The sequence below is a fragment of the Triticum urartu genome, chromosome 5A, assembly GCF_056163025.1.
Source record: "Triticum urartu cultivar PI428250 chromosome 5A, HENAU_Tu73, whole genome shotgun sequence".
NCBI classification, from domain to species: domain Eukaryota; kingdom Viridiplantae; phylum Streptophyta; class Magnoliopsida; order Poales; family Poaceae; genus Triticum; species Triticum urartu.
In genome coordinates, this window is record NC_141877.1 from 301,649,987 (window position 1) to 301,667,352 (window position 17,366).

Here is a 17,366-nt window from a genome sequence, read left to right on the forward strand (position 1 = left end):
ACGGCACCCCCAACAAGCCAGCCAACCACACCAATAGGGATTGTTGGGTGTTCAAGCAGGCCGACAAGTTAATTACCGAAAACAAAGATAAGGGGCCACATAGCGATGACGAGGAGGAGCCCCGGCAGCCGAATACCGGAGGACAGAAGAGGTTCCCCCCACAAGTGCGGACGGTGAACATGATATATGCAACCCACATCCCCAAGAGGGAGCGGAAGCGTGCGCTCAGGGACGTATATGCGTTGGAGCCAGTCGCCCCAAAGTTCAACCCATGGTCCTCCTGTCCGATCACCTTCGATCACAGGGACCACCCCACTAGTATCCGTCATGGCGGATTCGCCGCACTGGTCTTAGACCCAATTATTGACGGATTTCACCTCACTCGAGTCCTTATGGATGGCGGCAGCAGCCTGAACCTGCTTTACCAGGACACGGTGCGCAAAATGGGTATAGACCCCGCAAGGATCAAACCCACAAAAACGACCTTTAAAGGCGTCATACCAGGTGTAGAGGCCCATTGCACAGGCTCAGTCACACTGGAAGTGGTCTTCGGATCCCCGGATAACTTCTGAAGCATAGATTTAATCTTCGATATAATCCCGTTCCGTAGTGGTCATCATGCACTGCTCGGGCGAACCGCATTTGCGAGATTCAATGCGGTACCGCATTATGCATACCTCAAGCTCAAGATGCCAGGACCTCAGGGGCTCATTACAGTTAATGGAAACACAGAGCGCTCTCTCCGAATGGAGGAGCACACTGCGGCCCTCGTAGCGGAAGCGCAAAGCAGCCTCTTAAGGCAATCCACTAGTTCGGCGTTTAAGGACCCGAACACCTTCAAGAGCCCCCAGAGTAATTGGCAACAGGACCGTCTGGCACATTCCGAGCTCGCATAGCAATGCGGCCCCCACCACTGCCCAAGCCAAACGGCGAAACTCGTGCCATGCGTACATAATTACGCATTAAAAATACCATGGGCACAGGTAGGGAGGGGGCACGACTACGGCACGCCCCAAGACGCGGCTTAAACCGCACTAGGGGCTTCCCGCTTGGTTATTTTTCTCTCTTTCAGGACATTAATCTCTGGAAACCCTGTCCGGCAGCATGATTGCCGAACACATGATGCAGCAACCAAGGAGGCAGAAAGCTACATCACACCACGGAACTCCCAGGTGGATTACGATAACGAGTGAAATACTTGCTTTAATATTATTCCTCAGCTTGCCCTTGGAGGGGACATAGTCCTACTTTTTGCTTATCGCACTACCTGTATCATTCTGCTCTAACGCACGTTTTTTAATAAACAATGCATTGCATTAAGGCTTTTATTGCATTCTCCATATAAAACCACTCCGAAGGCCAGTCCTCGGACGTCTTCTTCGGGGTACCGGATAGGTATCCGGTCCCGACGATGCGCCCACTTGATATATTGATCCCCTCTGTGTATGGGGCACAAGGCAGAACAACTTCTTCCACAGCGCAAAATGAACTTCGCAACCCAGAAACAGCTCGCAAAGGGCTACGTAACCAGCGATGTGCAGTATGGAGGCAGGGGTGAGGTTGTGCAACTGGAGTCCGTAGAACTCCAGGAGCCCTCGGAGAAATGGATGGGTTGGAAATCCGAGTCCCCTTAACAAATAAGGGACAAGGCATACCCGCTCTCCCTTAGAGGGGTTGGGAAAGCTCTCCGCTTGCTCCCCGCCATTATAGGTGGCTAGCCCGGCTCAAACCGGGACCATATACGCTAGAGGGAGGATTCCCTGGGTCTGTAGCTTCACTAATTGGCTGTGTGGGATGGAACACTTCTCCCAGTCTCCGGGCTTGGGGCTGCGGGAGCGAGAGGAGGAGCTGCGCTGGCTGGCCATGTTGGGATGGAGTTTTTCGGGCGCGCTCCGATGAATGCTCACTGAGGGAGGATGGTGTGGTTTGGATATGAGGATCCTCGTCTCTTTAATAGACAGTTCATTCACATAGATGGGGTGGTAAATGTAAAAACACCTTGGCTCCTCACATTTGCTTGACACGTGGAAGATGTCCATTATTGGACGCAGAATCCAAGAAGCGCAACATTTACGAGAAGTTGGACAATATTTAACAGGTACTCAGAGTTTGAAGAAGAACCCGCCTTGCAATGCCGAAGACAATCTGCGCGCCGGACTCGTCGTCATTGAAGCCTGGTGGGGCTACTGAGGGAGTCCTGGATTAGGGGATATCCGGACGGCCGGACTATATCCTTTGGCCGGACTGTCGGACTATGAAGACACAAGATTGAAGACTTCGTCCCGTGTCTGGATGGGACTCTCCTTGGCGTGGAAGGCAAGCTTGGAAATTCAGATATGTAGATCTCCTTCCTTGTAACCGACTCTGTGTAACCCTAGCCCCCTCCGATGTCTATATAAACCGGAGGGTTTAGTCCGTAGAGAGGACACACAATCATACCATAGGCTAGCTTCTAGGGTTTAGCCTCTTCGATCTCGTGGTAGGAGACGAATCCAGTGGTTCGGCAACACGACTCTCGTAAGGGGTGAAGTCAGTATCCGGCTCTATCGCCACTGAGAGTGCGGCCTCCATGGTGGGGTCTATCCACCCGTCCTCGGATGGCGCAATTTGCTCCAGACTAAAGGCTGGAGTAGTTGCAGGTGTGATCTCCCGAACACTGTCCGACGGCAGAGCTAAATCATGCTCGTCGTGATCGTGCAGCGCACCTGACATGGGCTCGAATCCGTCGAAAATCAAGTCTCCACGGATGTCGGCATTGTAGTTTAAGTTTCCGAACCTGACCTGATGGCCAGGGGCGTAGCTCTCGATCTGCTCCAGATGGCCAAGCGACTTGGCCCGCAGCGCGAAGCCGCCGAACACGAAGATCTGTCCGGGGAGGAAAACCTCACCTTGGACCGCATCGTTACCGATGATCGAAGGAGCCATCAAGCCTTATGGTGACGGCACAGTAGAACTCTCAATGAAAGCACCAATGTCGGTGTCAAAACCGGCGGATCTCGGGTAGGGGGTCCCGAATTGTGCGTCTAAGGCAGATGGTAACAGGAGGCGGGGGACACGATATTTACCCAGGTTCGGGCCCTCTCGATGAAGGTAATACCCTACTTCCTGCTTGATTGATCTTGATGATATGAGTATTACAAGAGTTGATCTACCACGAGATCGTAGAGGCTAAACCCTAGAAGCTAGCCTATGGTATAATTGTTGTCGTCCTACGGACTAAACCCTCCGGTTTATATAGACACCGGAGGAGGCTAGAGTTACACAGAGTCAGTTACAAGGAAGAAGATCTACATATCCGTATTGCCAAGCTTGCCTTCCACGCCAAGGAGAGTCCCATCCAGACACGAGACGAAGTCTTCAATCTTGTATCTTCATAGTCCAACAGTCCGGCCAAAGGATATAGTCCGGCTGTCCGGAGACCCCCTAATCCAGGACTCCCTCATACACCATCGGTCATGCCGGGCATGATCAGAAGATTGTCGTTGCCCAGTTATGTGTGCGACATGACGTCCTCGTCTACCACTACCACCTAGCCACAAGGCCTTGCAAGCATTTCTCCAGGTTTATCAACAGCTCCGACTATAGTTTCGCTACGGTGGACACCACCAACGATCTAAAAGCGCTCAAGGTTTCGGGCTTGAAATGTCAGAATCTTGTCAACATCCAGGACCACTACAAGGTCTGGGGCAACGACAACAACAAATAGAACTCCCTGGTTGACTTCACCTCAGCCATCATTGACCCCTACAACATGAAGATGAAGGATGAGAGCAAGAGGACAAGAATGCCTGGCATAGTGTCTGGATGAACAACACGTCAAGTACGCGGCCAAGGACGCGTACACAAGCTACGAGATGTACATGCGGATCGTTGACATGTGGGAGTGCCTTCTTCCTGCCCCAGACGAGGGATCGAGCCACAGAGCAGTGGTGGGAGCATCACAAGAAGTAGATGACTAGACGATCGTTTCTCCTAGTTTAGAATGCATGCAGCTGTTTATTGAGGTGTGTGTGAATGATCTGTATAGTCACTTATGTAATCGGATGTTTATTTCAGTTATATATATAATGATAATATATATATATAGGGCTGGACTATTCTGTTACTAGTAACAGAATATTCTGTTACCCCTCGCCCCTATAAGGACCCGATCCATTTTGCAAAACCCGGTGCTGCACCCCCACCCGAAACACAGAGAAAGCCCACCCACTCCCCAGCATCTTGTCGAACCACCCCTCCCTGACGGCTCCGCCCCCTGCTCCCACGCACCGGCGCCGCCACCCCCTGCTCCCACGCGCCATCGGCCGCCGCCCCCCTGCTCCCACGCGCCGCCGCCCCCTGCTCCCACGCGCCGCCTCCCTCTCCCCGACGGCCGGCCGCGTCCCTTACCCAGCATCGGCCTCCTCCTTCCCCCACGTCAATGATGGTCGCCTAGTGGATGCAGACCGTCTTCTTCCCCGCCGCCGGCCACCTCTTCCCCTTGCTCTGGACGCCTCCGTCCCTCCCTCCACTGTGCGCCTCCTGCTGGATCCCGCCTTCGAGCGCGTTGGCCGCCCTGGCCACAACCGTGCCTCGTCCTCCCCCGCGTCTACCCCCGCCAGGGGCTTCCCAGCTCGCCGGATCCGCTGGGTGCACGCGTTCCTCGCCGCCGTGAGTGTGAGTTCCGGCCGCGCCTCTGCTCAAAACTCCACGCACGCGAGGGCATCCCAGCTGCCGTGTCTTTAGCTGCGGTTCAACAATAAAACCAACAGCAGTCCATGCATCCGTCTTACCTCTTACCTCTCTACTGCTCTTCTCCCGCTAATTTGTTTTTTCTCTGAACTGCAGCACAAGGGAGGTTGAACGGGCTGCAGAATGCGGGTTCGGTTGCCATTGCGTCCAACAGTCCAACCCCATCGCCCCAGGCCATCCAGCGACCTGTCGGGCTATAGTATTCCGTTGCAAGTCGGCGAGCAACATTAGCGACCGTACTCTCCAACTGCCCCATGTTCGTGTCTCCTCTCTCTCACCCATACTTGCAGCATGTATGCCATGGATTTTGTGAATGGAAGAAATCCCTCTGTAATTCTCTCGATTCCAATAATTATTTTAGATTGCGATAGGCGTGCATTTGAATTTTGGTAAGCACATGTGCTCTGCTGCCCATAACCTCTTTGTTGTTATGTTTCTGAGAATTGGACAATCTTTTTAGTTTTAATTTCACAATAACTAGTCCTAGCTAAGTGTATATTGATGCATCCAGAGGTACTTGCAAATCAGGATTTTAACTCCTTTGATAATGATGCTGAAATTAGGATTGAGCATGAACACTAAAATGGCAGAGGATTCGCTATTGGCACTGCAATTTATTTCCCTTAATCTTTTACTGAACTTTGAGTAAATATTTCTAGCTTTTCCTTAAAAAAGTTCATGCAAAATAACTGAGCTGTGTTACAGCTGGCTTTGAAATATAGTATGATCTGAAAAATGGGAAGGTGCATGAAAAATATAAGTTCACCTTAAGAAAAGCTCACTGGTTCAAAATGTGAAAGAAAAATGAAAAAAAAGCTCATTGGCTTTTGTGTTGTGTGACTTTAGAGTTCAAAGTACATAAGAACATAAGTCCACTCTGCAAAAACAACAGTACACACATAAGAATACAAATCCTCCCAAAAAGTTCATTTACGAGCATCTTCTGCTCATCCATGAGCGGGGCTCCTCCTTGCGGCTATTGCTCATCCATGAGCGGGGTTCCCGAGGATCCCATTGGCGGTGGTCCGTCGATGGTGGCTCTCGACATTGTTTCCTTAACGATGCTACAATTCTGAATTTATTGTTGAGTCGTACTAGTACTGATGAAATGGGAAGCAAGGTTGAACGGGAAGCAAGTGTCACATGGAACCTCAATTGAAATGAGATGTAAGGTTCCACCTCCAGCCTATCCAAAACAACCATGTCATCAGTTCAAAAGTCCTGGGGTGTACCTATAAAATTCTAAAGATGTGACGACAGAATTGTTTTCTTGTGCTACTAATCTACTATATCATCAGTTCAAAGTGTACAGAAGATACAGCCCTAGGTGTGTTGCGGTGCGTGCTTAATTGGTTACTGATGTGTGTAGGGGGTTCTATATGAACTAATGAAAGAATACAAATTGTACCAATAATAATGTATTTGATTTTTCCAGGGATATTATATGAACATTAGCAATGCTAGTGAAGATGGTGGGTGTGATTCTACTTGGACTGGCGTCAACCCTCGACTTGGACGGCTGCGAGCACCCGTGGTGGACGAGCTCTTGCTCAAGGGCTGAAACTTATTCTAAAATCACAAAACTGACGAGAGGATAATGTACGCAAATAGAGTAGTAAGTTCAGAAAAAAAAAGGTTCAGAACTAAAGATAAAAAAAGGAAATTTTTAGTCCAACGTACAACTTTGGATAATGACAACGAAATCATTCTTTTTTAGTCAAGCACATACAAGTTTGATATTACTAATGAAAGTTCTATTTTTTCTATTTTTTTGGCTGTGTATACATCCAAAATGTAAGGTTTCATATAGCTCAGCGAAATGGTTGTTGAACTGAAGAACAAACCAGGGGAAGGTGGAGAGAACAGGGTACCCCGTCTTGGTCAACAGAGCAAAAGAATGGTGCAAAGTGTGAACATGATCTACTGCCAAGAAAAAAGGTACTGCCACCACGTGCATAGCGTATCGATATGGTCTGCTAGAATTGAAACATATACTATGCATCAGTGGTCTATTGATCTGCATACACATTGATAGTTTCGGAAATTCAGCATAGGACAAATAGTTGAAATCACCGAAAACAAAGAGCTTACATTGTTAGAGCCGGCATTCCCTCACCACAGTCAACAGAGCTGACCAGATACCTCAATGGATATCTCCACAAATAAGAATATATGACTCGAAACAGTTCTACCAAGTTCCTGCAAGACATAACAGTAATGAAGATAATTCCTTCATCCCAGCCAAAACCTTTTCTTACTGTGTATGTATACTTGATATTGGTTTTAGGAGAAAGGTGTAGAAATTAAATACAAAATATACGTTGTCAGTATAAATCAAAGACCAGCAATGTAAGTATATATCTGTCTCAGCATTTTCGTAAACACCCTTCGAACCATTTTCTTAACTCACATAGAACTGCCATATATAACATTTTTTCATAATATTGTAATAATTGGTATTTCTTCAACTATCTAAATCGATATTATAGTATCAAATAATTGTATCATTTTTCAGTTATAACTCTCACTCTCATTTTTCTCAGCAAACAAGAGAAGCACAAACACACTGTAGCACAATTTATGTGTTTGCTGCTACTTTTTCCCATTTGACAGAGGAAGATGGAGATGTAAGTTCATCACTATGACTTGTCTTTTGCATATTCCAGTCAGACATCATTTACTATTGGTTCGCTAATCTCAGTAACTTGTTGCTTCGTTTTGCTATCATACTATGCTCAGTAGGCAGAGTCTTTAGTGCGTATATGCATGTTACAGTTTTCCCATAGCAAAAAGTTCATTCTTGGAAACTTTATATGTTCATACATAGAAACTTAATAAGTTCAGAAAAAAATTCAAAACAAAAAGATGTTGACTGTACATTTCTAACAATTCAGTTGTTCATACCGAAGCCTTGATTTTTTTTATCAAAATAGGGGGCTATAAGATGTTGACTGCCATTGCCCTTCCAAACATGTCGTTGGTGTCGAACCATTCACAGTGAGGTTCAGTCCATAGGCTGCTCGTGATCCTTGCTCCTTCAGCTCCACTTCGTCGATGCCATCAGTCCGTAGGAGTAGGGGCGGCGTGCCCGTCAACAAACAAGAACAGAAAGGTATGTGCTTGGAAAACTTAAAATTATATACACATTTGGGCAACAGAAGTTGTAGCTTCTTTCAAAGTTCAAAATGAAAAGATATTCAGTTCAACTTGTTCTAGCAAAACATGTGTGTGACCTTGGCAGCATGTCTACACACTATCTAGTGCAGAAAAAAATGTCCAGTGCAGTCCAACATGCCGCTGTCGCCTACCCCCTGCGTCTGAGCACCACTGGTCTATAAGTTCAACATGTGTAACCCTATAAGTTCATACAAAACAGAAAACAACATAGACAAAAATAATGAAACACAAAAACCCCATGGAATTCACATGGAAAAGATAACAAGTTCTAAGGAAATAAATGTAGAAGTTCATGTTTCAAAACAAATAAAGTATTTGGGAAGTAAAAATGAAGTATTTCAAAGTAGAAATCTTTTCAGGTTTCTTTGGGAACTTCTAAAGTTACTGAACATGAACTTGCTTGGTTACACAAATATGAAACTAATTGTGCAAGTCACTTAGAATGTGTTTGAACTTGTTATGGGAACTCATGACTTGTTATGATTAAATGCAGGGAGCAATTGGTGCCGAATTATGATGCAGAGGCTGGGGGCACGCCTCCATTTCCAAAAAAACTGGTGCCGAATGGGCCCCTGGGAGCTAGTCCAACCCGCTCGCAGACTGGAGGGTATGCCGGTTTATTTCCAACAAAACCATATGTACAATTAGTGTGCTCGTTTGATAAGAAGGAGACAACATAGAAGTTATGGTTGAAGCAAGTCCCTCCGTCCAGTTATGTCCGATTTTTGTGATAGTAGTTCAAAATGAGGGATATATTGTATAACTTTTCTGCACTTGTGCCCAGGTTGCTCCAATGCTTTATTGGCCTCAGTACTACTGTTTGGAGGATACAAGATTTTTTGTGAAATCAAATGGGAACCTCTCTCTTGTTGGCAGTAATTCTGTTACTCCTATATCATTTTTTACATAGAACTCTATGAACTCCTGGACATGTTCATAAAGTGTTCCTGGACTGAAAACTCTGTGAACTCCTAGACCTGTTCATAGAGTATTGTTGGAGAACTCTCAGTAGTTCTAGTATCATAGTGTGTGTTTTGAACAAAGAGATATACTCTATGAACTTTCTGTACTTTCTGGGAAGCATTTTGTTCTCATATATAAAATAAAGTGCATATATGAAATCTTGAACAAAATGCTCTATGGACTCTTGGACTGTATTGTTGGAGAACTGTTGTTTGGTGCCTAATGGAATTTGCACATGAAGCATTTTGTTCTCAGTTTTTGGGGTGAAAGTTTGTTTCCTATATTGCATAGCTGCTGTAGTGAACATGGTGCCAACTTGTTGCGAGTTATATTGAAAGTCCACCTTGCAAAACAACATCAGTTCTCTCATGACCATGCGTCGGTTCAACGGGTGAACATGCATCAGATCAAGGGGTTACAACGTAAAGCAATGTATACACACACCCCATAACAGTCTTTCCTCGTGTAAAAATATTTAACTAGCTAATGCAAGGCATTGCGCTAGTTCAATATAGGCTTTCCTTGTGTAAAAATATTTAACTAGCTAATGCAAGGCATTGCGCCGGTTCAATATAGTCAGAAAAAACCTAATAGTTCAACCGAGGCCATAGGGAGGTTCAATGAACACAATTTCACGGCCAGAAAAAAGATAGCATGTTTTATTAAAAGAATGTGCTTTGGTCGGTGAAAACACGCTCTATACAAATCCATACGGAGATCAGTTCGATTACTCTATTTTTGAATTGAAAAAAACACGATCGGTCTCACCGTATTCAAAATACTCTATGAAAAATACCTTAGTACAAACAAACACATAAATCAGTACGAGTATTTTGTTTTTCGGACGAAAAAGCAGCACGATGGGTCTCACCGTATTTCAAATTACTCTTAAATGGTTGTGAATTTGAGAAAATGTTCAACATGACTAAGTTTCGCATTTTCGATAGCTTTCCAACGATATATTATTTGCCCCATTTTGATAAACTTTTTAAAAAAATCGCGTTTGAAACCAAATTTCACCATATTTGAATTCGTATTTAAACCGTAAGGAATTAGAAAAAAACTTTCTATATGCAAAATTTGCGCATTTTCCATAGCTTTCCAACGCCGTATCATTTGCGTCAATCCGACAAAGCGTTTGCAAAAAAACAGCGAAAATACATTTCGCCCAGAATTTCATCATTTTTCAAATTACTTTTAAATCATATAGAATTTGAAAAAATAGTAGATATGTGGAAGATGTGGATTTTCACAAACTTTCCAACGCCATCTCATTTGCTCAATTCCGACAAACCGTTTCAAAATTACGTCCAAAATATGTTTTGCGTTTTCGGTTTTGAAAAAACGGTTTTTTCAAAACTGCACTTAAACCATTTTTTTTGCAAAAACAAATTATAAAATTGTAATGTAGATGTCAAGAGCTTTCCAACGATATATTACACGCCCCGTTTCGACAAAAAAAATTGCCAAAAAATTGAACTAAAGAAGACGATTTTTAACAGAAACAGAAAGCATCAGTTCAAGTGCTCGAATTTCATCAGTTCAGCCGCTTGAATTCATCAGTTCAAGTAGGGTAACAGAATAGCCCAGATGTATATATATATATATATATATATATAAAATTCTGTAGACAGAGCAAATCACACGGCTTATTAGCAGCAATCGTCTGTGTTATTTAGTCTTTGCACACATTTCTGATTACGGACCTGTTTGCCGCGTATCACACACATCTTGTTCAGTTGAACTGTTTCTGTTGTGTTGGACTGTATGCCCTCCATCGCACACACCTTGACCCGGCTGACTGTTTCTATTGTGTTGCCTAATCACACACAGTTCATCCTAGTGAACTGTATGTCGTATATATCGCACACACCCTCATCTGGCTGCCTGTTTATGTTGTTCTGCCTCATCGTAAACAGTTCTTATGGATTAACCGTTTGTTACGCATCGCACATGCAACTCTAATATGAACCGTGTTTGATGTCACCGCCATCGCGAACGTTTTGCATCTTTTTTGACGGTTTTATTACAGCACCGTCTGTGATTAATGCATCGCACATAGTTTCGTTGAAGGGTCTTTGATTGGAGTGTTGCGTTTGGACCAACCTGGAGTAGTGTACTCATTGATCTTCACTTTTATCTTGTTTGGAGTAGTTTGTCATTTACTCTCGTGCTTCACTCGTATCCTATGAGTAAATGGTTGAATGAATTGAATATCATAAATCTAAATTTATATATGTTTCATATGCTTATCCCATGGGGAGTAATGACTTCACATATAAGAAGTATAGGTGGTAAAATTTATTGAAAGTTAGCAAACACAACATTGGTCACTTGAACAATTCATGAAAGAATACTGAAGGAAGAGAGATTTCACATATAAATATACTATCTTGGACATCTTCTATGATTGTGAGCGCCATTAGTTATTTTGAAACTTGAGCAAATTAGTTGAAGTTGGACAAGGAATACAACATAATGAGTTATTTTTGGATATATTTGTATAGAATTTATATTGTTATGGATCCTCCAACATGTGGTGCTTACTTAGGATATTATGCTAGCCTTCACCTGTACTAAGTGGGAATACTGCTTGTGCATCCACTTCCTTAAACCCAAAGTTAGTCCATATGAGTCTACCATACCTACCTATGTGTGGTATTTACCTGTCATTCCAAGTAAATTTGCATGGGCCAAACTCTAAATCTTCAAATAATAATCTGTTTTGTATGCCCAAATCGCTCATGAAGTGACAGGAGGCGGTCAGTATCTTCCATGCTAGGTGGGTTATTCTCACGATTTTGCTGTTTTATATTTTTTAGATTACAAAAACCTATATCTATAATCCATACTACACTTGTATCACCATCTCTTCGCCGAACTAGTGCACCTATACAATTTGTCATTGTATTGGGTGTGTTGGGGACATAAATGATTTCTTATATTTGATTGCAGGGTTGTTTGAGAGAGACCATCTTCATCCTACGCACTCCCACGGATTGATAAACCTTAGGTCATCCACTTGAGGGAAACTTGCTAATGTGCTACAAAACTCTACGCTTGGAGACCCAACACGGGTCTACAAGACTAAGTTGTGTAGTATACATCAGGCGGTCGAGCATATTATCGGTGAGGAGTCCGACCATACTGGGTTGTTAATCTGTGTGCTGGAGACAACTCCTAGCACCGTGTGGATAGGGAGTAGGCCATTTCACTATGAAGAAGCATGGACACGCCATGAAAAATATGACGAGATGGTCTCGGGTGCATGGGCTACAATGAGCATAGGAGACCAAGGGATCACGACTACATGTGAAAAACTCAGAAGGGTGTGGGGACATATGCAAGCGTGGTCCCATGAGGTCTTCAGTTCGATTCAGGAGCAAATAGCCAATTTAAAGCAACAAGTAGGGGATTCCAAGAAGAGGTCTATTGGCCTTGGGCACACACCTGAAATAAACGAAATTGAGCAACACTAGGAAATTTATGAAAGGGAAGAAATCATAAACTAACTGTGGTCTAGGTTTGATTGGTTAGAGGCGAGCGATCGAAATACACAATATTTTCATAGCCGAGCCTGCATGGAAGAAGGAAAAATAATGTTAAAGCTTTGCTTAGGGATGGTGGGACAAAATGTATGGTGGATGAGGAAATGAGGGAGATGGCGGTGCACTTTTATGAAAAATAAAACCATTTGAGGGAGTTCTGGACTAAGGGGTCCTTGGGCGTCCCGCCTGTTATCTATGGGCCGGACTGATGGGCTGTGAAGATATGAAGACCGAAGACGGTGCCCGTGTCCGGATGGGACTCTCCTTGGCGTGGAAGGCAAGCTTGGAGAACAACTATGAAGATTCCATATTATGTAACCGACTCTATGTAACCCTAGATCCCCCCGGTGTCTATATAAACCGGAGGACTTAGTTCGGATAGGGAATACTCAATACCGTAGTCATATAGGCTAGACTTCTAGGGTTTAGCCATTACAATCTCGTGGTAGATCAACTCTTGTAATACTCATACCCATCAATATCAATCAAGCAGGACGTAGGGTGTTACCTCCATCAAGAGGGCCTGAACCTGGGTAAAACTTCGTGTCCCCTGTCTCCTGTTACCATCAACCTTAGAGGCACAGTTCGGGACCCCCTACCCGAGATCCGCCAGTTTTGACACCGACATTGGTGCTTTCATTGAGAGTTCCACTGTGCGGTCGTCGCAGAGGTTGATGGCTCGACTTATCGTCAAGGAAAATATTACCTCCGGAGGAGCTCTGGCCTCGGGCCAAACCCTCCAACTGGGTGATTTTACCATGATCGCCCGCTCGGCCTCCGAGCCAGCGAAGATGACCTCTCGAGTCATCGAAAAACGCATCTGCGTTGATTCTGAATACGCCAAACGGATGGATCCGACGGAGTTATCGTCTTTGAATGAACTCCTAGATCGCATTACCGCCTTGGGAGTCGCTACAGACTACGATCAGATTGGGCTTAAACCCGACCAGAGAGAGATTAATTCTCCACCGATCACCGACCATATAGCAGTAGTCGAGCAGCGAGATAACCCTTCTTTTATATTGAGGACGAATTATGTTCGGATCTCCAACCTCGAGAAGCCGGACACCTACCGGCAGAAGGACACGCCTTACCCTCCAAACTTAGAGTCGGACGGTAGGCTTCAAAAATCAGAAGACACTCCGGAGCCCGGACTGTTCAGTCTGGAAAAACCTTAGACTCCGGATCATCGATCGAGTCAGGGTTCAGATCCAATTCCACCCACCCAGACATAAGTGCTCTCACGAGCACAAAATAGCAGTCTCGAGAAACGGTCCACCACTTCTGGGCCAGATTTCTCCTTGTCAAGGACAAGGTCAAAGATTGATGCGATGAGGACGTGATATCAGCGTTCCGCAATAACTGCACGAACGAATGACTCCTCAACGCCATTAATCACCGCCGCATACTACACTTCGCTGAATTGGCAACTATTGTACAGAAGTACAATGCAATGGAGAGCGCCTGGAGAGATCACACAGTTTGGGAGCTATCGGCCCCAACTCAACCATTGGTCCAGGCAAAAAGGGTGCACCCCTGTAACGCGCCCAGACCAATAGCCAAGAAATACAAACCCATTACGCGGCGTGGAACCGTTCTGGAGGGATGGCTTGATGGCCCCTGCAAAATACACACCACACTGGATACTATACCAACCCATAGCCTTAGAGCATGTTGGATACTCCGGCAAGTAGCCAAAAACGGCGAGGACATCCTCACCAAGGACATCCCGGAGCAACACCCTCCAGAAGACGACGAACCCAGAGTACTGACAGTCTTTGAGACATTCACTTCAAACAATAGGCGCAAAACGGCACTTCGCGAACTCGCCGAAGTCTGCCAGATCGCAACAATAAACCCCTGGAACAACACAGCGATAACCTTTAACGCTAGTGACAAACCAAAACACAGGACAGTCCAAGCACCAGCCGCCTTGATCCTCAGCCCAATTGTGGATGGCTTTCGGCTCACCAAGGTTCTCATGGACGGCAGCAGCGGACTAAACCTCATCTATGAGGATACAATACGAAAGATGGAAAAAGACAGGAGCCGCATTGAGCAAAGCAGCACGACCTTCCGAGGAATCATTCCCAGTCGGGAGGCATGGTGTGCGGGAAAAATCACACTCGATGTGGTATTCGGCACGCCGAAGAACTATCGGTCCGAAGAAATAACCTTCCAGGTGGCCCCCTTCAACAGCGGATACCACGCCCTCTTGGGGCGAGATGCATTCACGCGCTTTCACGCAATACCCCATTACGGGTACATGAAGCTTAAGATGCCAAGGCCCAACGGCATAATCACTCTAGTGAGTGATCCGGACATAGCACTCCGCGCCGAGAATAAAACCACGTCCCTGGCCCTTGAGGCATTATCTGAAGCCCTCGGGGCTGAAGAATTAACCGCGCTGCTCTCCACAGTGGACAGAGATGATGTGGTCCTAGACAAACGACCCAAATCCACCTCATTCAAGCCGGCAGAAGAAATAGTCAAATTCCAAGTCCACCCAACGGACCCCAAGAAGATAGCATCCATAGGAGCAGAACTAGACCCAATGGTTGACGCCGCTCTACGAGAGTTCCTGCGCAGAACTGGGATATATTCTCCTGGCACCCTTCTGATATGCCAGGAATCCCACGCGAGTTGGCCGAACACAACCTCAATATATTGAAGGGACACAAACCGGTCAAGCAAACACTGCGGCACTTCTCCGAACCCAAACGCCAAGCTATGGGGGAAGAGCTAGCCAAGCTAATCAAGGTCGGATTCATTAGAAAAATAAAACATCAGGACTGGCTGGCAAATTTGGTGATGGTACCAAAGAAGGACAAATCCTGGCGCCTGTGTGTCGATTTTAAAGACCTCAACAAGGCATGCCCCAAGGATCCCTTCCCCCTGCCGCGCATCGATCAAATCATTGACGCCACCGCAGGACATGACTCACTGTGTTTTCTTGACGCATATTCCGGATACCATCAAATCAAAATGAAGGAATCCGATCAAGCTGCAATGACATTCATCACCCCATATGGGCCATTCTACTTCAACACTATGCCGTTCGAGCTCAAGAACGTCGGTGCCACATACCAACGCATGATTCAAACATGCCTGGAGAAACAGATCGGCAAGACAGTTGAAGCTTACGTGGACGATGTCGTCATCAAAACTAGGCACGTCGAAACACTAATAGACGATTTACGTCTCACATTCGACAACCTCTGCGTGTATGACATTAAGCTCAATCCGGAGAAGTGCGTTTTCGGCATCCCTGCTGGAAAACTGTTGGGCTTCATCGTTTCCAATAGAGGAATTGAAGCAAACCCAGCCAAAATCCGAGCTTTGTCACAATTGGCTAAGCCAACAGACCTTAAACAAGTTCAAAAGCTCGCGGGTTGCGTAGCAGCTCTAAGCCGCTTTATCTCCAGATTGGGAGAAAAGGCACTGCCACTCTATCGCCTTCTATGATGAACCGACCACTTCAAGTGGACGGACGCGGCAACAGCCGGACTGGAGGAAATAAAAACCCTTCTTGCGAGCAATCCAATCCTGGCCGCACCAAACTCCAGCGAACCGATGTTATTATATATATCGGCAACACATCAGGTGGTAGGCGCCGTACTCGTAATTGAACGAGAACAAGACGGACATAAATTCTCGCTTCAGAAGCCAGTATACTACGTATCTACCGTCCTTACACCATGTAAATCCCAGTACCCTCATTATCAAAAGATAGCATACGTGGTCTTCATGGCATCCCGAAAGCTCCGTCACTACTTCCAGGAGTGTTCGATCACGGTGGCCTCCGAAGTACCACTCAATGAAATTATAAACAACCGCGATGCTGTGGGCCGGATTGCCAAACGGGCCATCAAGCTCCTCCCATTTGACAATACATGTAAGCCACATCGAGATATCAAATCCCAAGTACTGGCTGACTTCGTCGCCGAATGGACAGAGGCCGAACTCCCTAAAGAGTATGGCACGTACTCCAATTGGGTCATGTATTTCAACGGCTCCAAAATGCTGGCAGGGTTAGGAGCGGGCGTCGTTTTAACATCCCCTACTAGATACATCGTCCAGTACGTTCTCCAAATATTATACACAGACTACAATAACATAGCCGAATACGAGGCCTTATTGCATGGTCTTCGGATGGCTGTCTCCATGGGAATACAATGCCTAGAAGTACGCGGGGACTCAAACCTTGCAATATCTCAAATAAATGGAGATTTCGACGCCAAAGATCCGAAGATGGAAGCGTATCGTAACGCAGTCATAAATTTTTTGGCTCGGTTCAAAGGGCTCGAGTTCCATCATGTGGCTCGAGAAAGTAATCAAGTGGCGGATGTTCTTGCTCGTATCGGCGCTAAGTGCGACCCCGTCCCACCTAATATTTTCCTGGAGAGGCTCTTTAAGCCATCCGCGGTGTGGCAGGGGGAAAACAGCAATACTAGTCCGGATCCAAACATAACCCCAGATCTCGGAAACACCGACGTCGTCGGGGGCTCAGCCACCGAAATAACACCATCGGCGCATCTCATCATGGCAGTCATTGCCCCATGGACCGAGCCCTTCCTGGCCTACCTTAACAGGAAAGAGCTTCCTGAGGACCAGAATGAGGCCCGCTGCATTGTCCGGCGTTCAAAGGCGTACACGGTTCATGATGGAGAGCTCTATAAGAAAAGCGCCACCGGAGTCCTTCAATGATGTATATCCGAGGAAGAGGGGCGGCAGCTCTTGGCTGAAATTCATGCCAGACTCGGCGGTCACCACGCCGCAGCTTGGGACCTTGTTAGCAAGGCCTTCCGTATAGGGTTTTATTGGCCGACGGCCCGAGCAGATGCACAGAACCTTGTCCAACATTGCGTCGGATGCCAACTCTTTGCCAATCAAAGCCATATGCCCCCACTGCCTTACAAACAATCCCCATCACTTGGCCTTTTGCGG

The 17,366-nt window shown here is 45.9% G+C and overlaps 1 long non-coding RNA gene across 4 annotated transcripts; it reads left to right on the plus strand.

The window, feature by feature from the left end:
* The first annotated feature begins 4,163 nt into the window (after nucleotides 1–4,163).
* Nucleotides 4,164–9,117, plus strand: LOC125508633 (uncharacterized). Of its 4 annotated transcripts, none has more exons than XR_007283682.2 (7): nucleotides 4,164–4,656; nucleotides 4,828–4,987; nucleotides 6,167–6,669; nucleotides 7,275–7,358; nucleotides 7,665–7,843; nucleotides 8,402–8,515; nucleotides 8,693–9,117. It is a non-coding gene; the product is annotated as an uncharacterized LOC125508633 (long non-coding RNA). The 4 variants fall into 4 exon arrangements; XR_007283683.2 differs by having other exon boundaries at nucleotides 6,167–6,346; nucleotides 6,531–6,669; nucleotides 8,402–9,117; XR_007283681.2 differs by having other exon boundaries at nucleotides 6,167–6,330; nucleotides 6,531–6,669; nucleotides 8,402–9,117.
* The last annotated feature ends 8,249 nt before the right edge of the window (nucleotides 9,118–17,366 follow it).